This window comes from Triticum dicoccoides, chromosome 5B (genome assembly GCF_002162155.2).
Source record: "Triticum dicoccoides isolate Atlit2015 ecotype Zavitan chromosome 5B, WEW_v2.0, whole genome shotgun sequence".
NCBI lineage: Eukaryota > Viridiplantae > Streptophyta > Magnoliopsida > Poales > Poaceae > Triticum > Triticum dicoccoides.
The window spans coordinates 660131404-660138050 of record NC_041389.1 but is presented as its reverse complement, the minus strand read 5'-3'; positions in this window follow the sequence as shown (position 1 = coordinate 660138050).

Genomic DNA, 6647 nt, shown 5'->3' with positions numbered 1-6647 from the left:
GCCGCCTCCGCCAAAAGTTTCTCCGTTCTATCTCTCTCACTCTGTATAGCAGCCTGCAACACCACTCACATGACCATTTGTAATCATTGATGGAAGCGCACACAATGTAATGGAGAAAGATAGCTGAGTACGTATAACTAACCTTGATGGCGAGTTGGACTGGCCGTTCACGAGGCCTTATCTTAGAAGCGGAGCTCGACTGGCGCGCCTTGATCTCCGGGAGAGTGCTAGGACAGCGGATAAGTCCATCTCCCATGGCTATGGAGCCATGGGACCTCCCGCCACCAGATATCATCAGCAGCTCTGTATCAATGGGACCCTAGCTCGGGTTAAAGTCCTCCCCTTTCCTCGCCTTCCCCTGATCTCTATATTGCACGAGCTTCTCATGGGCGGAGATGTTGGTGAAGTTCTTTGGATCATCGAGGTCAGACGCAGAGAATGCCTTGACTTTCTTGTAAGGGCCAGTGTGGGCCATGGCATACAGGTTGTACACCTCTGGCACCTTATCCGCCTTATTGTAGCGTGCCTGAAAGAGAGAAACAAAGTAAATTAGTAATTAAAGGGCTAAAGCTAGCATGATGAATGAATTGCATGAATCATGAAGCAAACCACATACCCAGTTCCGCCCGTACTGAAATAAGTTGGAGCTGCCTTGGTGGTGTGGCACACCTTCCATTTGGGCACATTTTTCCTTGGCCTCTTTGTGGGTGGCCAACCATTCTTCTGAGCGCCACGCATTGACCAACACCTCCCAACAATCCATCCGATCCACACACCATCTCGGAGGGGCCTAAGTTAGCAAATAGAAACTTGAGCGCTAAGGTTATGAATTACTAAATGAAGGAAGTAAGTACAAGGCCTTAAGAATTACCTTCATTTACTTCTCCTTACTCAAGAACTTATCGCGGCACTCCTGCTTGGGCTTCTTGATACCACGCCCGGCGTAGTAGTCTCGAACAGCCTGCACCCGAACCTCATGCCGTAAGTTCTAAAGTAGGCGCTTGCACTCCTTGTGGATAACATGATCCGCCTCCTCCTCGTATCCCTCCTCACACCTGTAGAATGTCTGCAATCAAATGAGACAATATTGATTAGTACAATTAATAACTAGCTAGTTGAAGATTTTAAATTGCGTAAAGGAGCAATTACCCAGAACTTTCTGATCACGACGTCTGCCCTCGTCTTGCACAAGACACCGTCGATAATCTCACCCGGCGGGGCCGGGGCAGCCAAGTAGTGCTCCCAAGTCAATCCAACCTCTGGAAGCCGACCCTCACCAGGCAACGTGACAAACCCCGGGAAGTTTTGCCGAATCAGAACTCCAAGGACGGAGTTGGGCTAGCAGACACTTTCATGGTGGTCCCAACCCCTGCAGCATGACAAGGCCAACACATCAGTTATTTGAAGAAACGTGAATGCAGAAGGTACAAAAAGATTAAATGCACTTACCTCTCCCCATCAGGGAAAATCAACCACCTCTGCTCGCGGGTCACCGGCACGGACGGGAGCCGTGTAGCACCACGCTGGTAGACGTTGCCCCCCTCCTCCCCCTCCTCATCAGTCGGCTCCCCGCCATCATCAGCATGGCCACTCGGCTCCCCGCCATCCTCAGGCTGACCCGACCAGGTACCCCATCCAGACGTGTGCTCCTTCGGGGTCTCGTGGGCCGAAGGCCCGTCGACCCGAGGCTCGTGGGCCGAAGACCCGTGGACCGGAGGCTCGTGGACCGGAGTCCGTGCAGCCTCCTCCTCAGCTGAGTCCACCCTAGCAGTCACGTGCTCGGGTGAAACAGTTGGGGGCGGTGGCGAGGAAGGCGCCGTAAGAGTCACCCTACCTCCTCTCCCGCGACCACGTGCTCCACCTCCTCTCTTCTTCTTACCTCGTCCCCTGCTGGGCACCGCGGTCGACGAAGAAGGGCCTGGCGGTGTCGCCATACTGTCCAGCAATGCTCGGCGGAGAGGTGCGGGTGGAATGGAAGACCTCGCACGCGCCGACGAAGAAGGGGCCTCGGCGCGCTCCCGACCAGCGCCCACCATCTTTCAACACCTGCCATGACAAATAATAAACAAAATTAGTACAACATAAAAAAAGTACTGACATGAATAATAATATGTATATCACTTAAGTGTATCATCATCAAGTACAACATAAAAAAATTGAATACCTGACACTACTAATAATCTCGATCAGTATCATCGATAAATGCATAATCATCATCATCACTATAATCAATGATGGGCTCATAGGGTTCATTGGCATCAACATGTGCAAGGCCACCTTGACGTAATCGGTCAAGCATTGACAGGTCATCCACAGCAGTAACCTCTTCTTGTTCCGGCTCTTCTTGTTCCTCCTCTGGGGTGATGTCGGATTCATTGTCGCTGTCTACTTCAATGTTTTGGGGTGAAGTATAGCGGTTCTTGAAACGCTTTTTGGAAAGACGTGTCTCTTGGAAGAATTCTCCTTCATATGTGTCTGGGTTAATGTGAGGTTCATAATCCTCTTCCTTTGGGGGAGAAAGTCTAGCACGTGGTGGCACTTCATAAACGACATCCCAACCTTTCAGATTTGGATTAGTTTGGCAGGCCCACGGTAGATAGAATACTTGGGTCGCCTGTTGAGCCATAATATAGACATCAGGAACATCTAAATGAGTGCTTTGGTTGATTTCAACTAGCCCTATATGTTCATGAGTCCTTCTAGTCTCCTTCGGCTGAAACCAATAACATTTGAAGACTATGACATTCGGTGGGTTTTCACCATAGAACAGAAGTTCATAAATTGCTTCAACTCTCCCATAATACTCGGTACCTCCTTCGCCGATAGCAGATACACAACAATTTGTAGACTTTCGGTCGGCCATAGATAGCTCTTTGCCATAGGTACGAAAGCGATACCCGTTGATGTCGTACTTGTCAAATGAACGGACCTTATAGTCAAAACCATAAGCGACTTGTCTCAATTCGGCGTCCATAGACTCTGAATTAGCCTACAAGTTTAATATGAAAGGGGATTGTTGCATTATGCACAAATTAGCGAATGTAATGAAATTGTCTAATAGAAATTACCGTTTGTTTGAACCAAGAGATGAAACCGGGATAGCCACCTCCTTGCTTTGCGAGAAGCTCATACTCTTCGACGGAATCCTTTTGGATCTCTGCTCCATACGAGAATATGGCGACGTATCGACTGTATGACATATCCAGGAATAAGAGTAGTTCAAAGGAAATAGAAGTTGCGAAACAATGTACCGAGAACTTACTCGATGTACGGCCGCACTTCTATCAGGTTGTTGAAGATATACAACGAAATGGTCCGCCATTCTTCGTTATCCAAAGATACTGGATGTGAAACACTAGCTGGTGCGAGATTCCCTTTGAATAGGCTGAGGTTGGATCCACCCTTTTTAGGCTCGTCAGCATTGTGCCGAGGCTTCGGATTATGCAAATGACGATTTTTGGCTTCGTAGTGCGTTGTTACGAAGTTTGCCGCCTCCTCTGTGATGAATGCCTCAGCCATCGATGCTTCAATTCTACGTTTATTTTTACATTTTTCTCGAAGCGTCTTCTGCATCCTCTCAGTTGGGTAGCACCAACGATTTTGCACGGGCCCCCCCAATCTTGCCTTGGTCGGGAGATGCAAAATCAAATGCTGCATTGGATTAAAGAAGCCCGGTGGAAAGATCTTCTCTAACTTGCAGATCAACTCCGGCGCCAACTCTTCCATTTCTTCTAGCATGCCAGGCAATAGTTCTTTCGCACAAAGAACACGGAAGAAATAGCTGAGTTCTGCCAGTACTAGCCATTCATCCTCAGGGGTGAAGCCACGCAACATCACCGGCATTACCCGCTCAATCCATATGTGCCAATCATGACTCTTGAGACTAAATATCTTCAGTTTATCAAGATTCGCTCCCCTCTTTAGATTCGCTGCATACCCATCGGGGAACATCAACTCCTGTTGCACCCACAAGAGAATTTCCCTCATAGCTGGCCTTCCAAGATTGAACCATGCCTTTGGCTTTGTCCAGTTCTGCTTTCCTTTCAGTTCTTTCATGTTTTGTAACGGCCTATCACATAGCGCCTCTAGATCGACTCTAGCCTTAGTATTATCCTTTGACTTCCCATCTATGCCGAACAATGTACCAAAAAGTGCCTCGGTGATATTCTTCTCAGTGTGCATCACGTCGATGTTGTGTGGGCAAAGGAGGTCTTTGAAGTAAGGCAAATCCCATAAGCATGTTTTGTGAGTCCACGCGTGCTTAGTATTATACCCCTTGAAGTACCCTGGACGTTGTGGATCTGGCTCGAGAGCGTTTAACTGATCCAGGGTCTGTTGGCCTGTCAACGCAGGTGGTGCAGAGTTTTTGACAACTCTACCCCTGATGAAGTTCTTCTTGTCTTTCCTGAACTTATGGCGAGGATCCAGGAACTGTCTATGCATGTCGAAGCAAGAAAACTTGCGAGCTCCCTTGCATGTGGGGCACGGGAACCTTCCATGCACACACCAGCCAACGAATAGCGCATACGCCGGCAAGTCATGCGTCGAGTACATGTACCAGACACGCATTATGAAGTTCCGTTTGCTAAAGGCGTCGTATGTCTTGAACCCATTATCCCAGGCTTCTTGCAATTCGTCCTTAAGCGGCTGCATGTACACATTCATATTTTTGCCCGGATAGTTGGGTCCTGGAATTATGAACGTCAGGAAAATGTTCTTTCTTTGCATAATCTGTCCGGGGGGGAGATTGAGTGGAAAGACAAATACGGGCCAACAACTGTATTGGGCTGCCATCATACCAAACACACTGAACCCATCCGTGCTGATGCCGACTCAAGGATGCCTCGGATCTGCCGCTTTGTCAGCATGTAATTCATCAAAAATTTTCCACGCAACACCATCCGATGTGTGTACCATCATCAGATTCCCATCTGCATCTAGTTCGGTTTGTTTGCCTGTTTTGTGCCATGTCATCTGTCTGGCCATCTCTTCGACCATGAAAAGACGTTGAAGTCTTGGTACGATTGGCATATACCGAAGAACACTAACGGGGATTTTGGTCTGTGTCTTCTCACCCATACCGTTGTCTACCACAATATACCTGGAAGACTTGCAAATGGGACAATAGTTCAAGTCCGCATAGTCAAGCCTAAATAAGGCACATCCTTTCTCACATGCATGTATCTTCTCATAGGGCATCTTCAGTGCATGGAGGATTTTGTCCGTCTGGTACAGGTTTGCAGGCATTACATGGCCTTTGGGTAGAAAGCGTCCAAATACTGTCGTAATTGTGTCATAGCATTCTCTGCCCAAGTTGAACTGAGCCTTCAGAGCCATTACTTGTGAGATGGCATCCAACTGACAAAGCTCAGTGTGCTCGTGGAGCGGACGTTTTGAAGACTCCAACATTTCATTGAAAGCCTTTGCAGATTCCTCCATCTCCTCGTCCGAATCCCGAGCATCATCATAGCCTTGCACCATGTTTTCCATCCCGGTACCATGCTCGTCGGTGCGATGATGATCCACCTCAGCTCGGTCACGTTGGGCAGACTCACCATGAAATGTCCACACCGTATAATCGGGCGTAAAACCACTCTTCTGCAGGTGTTTGCCCATTTCAGCCTCTGTCTTCTTTTCCCAATTGCCGCACCGGAAACAGGGGCACCAGGTTTTCTTTTGGCCATTTGCAAATGCGGCTTGCACAAACCCCTTGGTTTTTGTGAACCATTCAGCGCTCCATTTGTTCTGACCAGTGTGACCGGTATACATCCACGCACGGTCACTCATCTTGACTTTCAGAGCTACTGGACACACAACAATTATATATGTAATTCACCATGTATATATTCATCAATTTATCTATTTTGTCAATTTTATTACGTCCATGCAACCTACACTCTAATAGGTAATGATAGGTCCTAATCCCACCCGTGTATGTGTAGATTGAGTTCATTTTTCCATGCTATGCTCCGGATCCGGCGCAAAATTTCGGCAGCACCTCCCCGTTGTTCTCCTGATACAAGTCTCTGCAATAAACAGAGAGGATGTGTACCCGGAGAACAACAGGGGAGGCACTGATGAAATTTATGTGTCGGATCCGGAGCAAAGCATGTGGGAAAACGAACCCAATCTACACATACTCGGGCTGTCCATGGATAGCGTTGGACAATTCGAAAGAATCAAGGTTATAAATATGCAAATGCAAGCATATTTATAACTATGACGCTTTCGAACGGGAGACACATATTGGTTATGCATACTAATGATTCAAGACGCATATATAGCTAGCTATCAAGTTTCATCGGAACAGATCAAATAATTAATGGGGGAGGAGGACTTGTCATTTGTGCTCACCCACGAACGAAGGGGCAGAGCTCGTCAAACGCACGGCGAGGTCGTCGAACACCAAACCTCGCAGCGATGAAACAACTGCACATTTAAAACTACATGATCAACATAATTATATATGATGTTTTTCATAACAAAATCGAGAAATATATGACCTAACTAATAATTCACAAATATATGACCCCGTCGGCCTATGGAAGCCAAAAAACACCTTTTCGGGAGGTGTCGGTGGTCGGGGTGTCCTGTCGGTGTCGGGGTGCCGTGTCGGGGTCGGGGTGCTGTTCCGGGGTCGGGGGGTC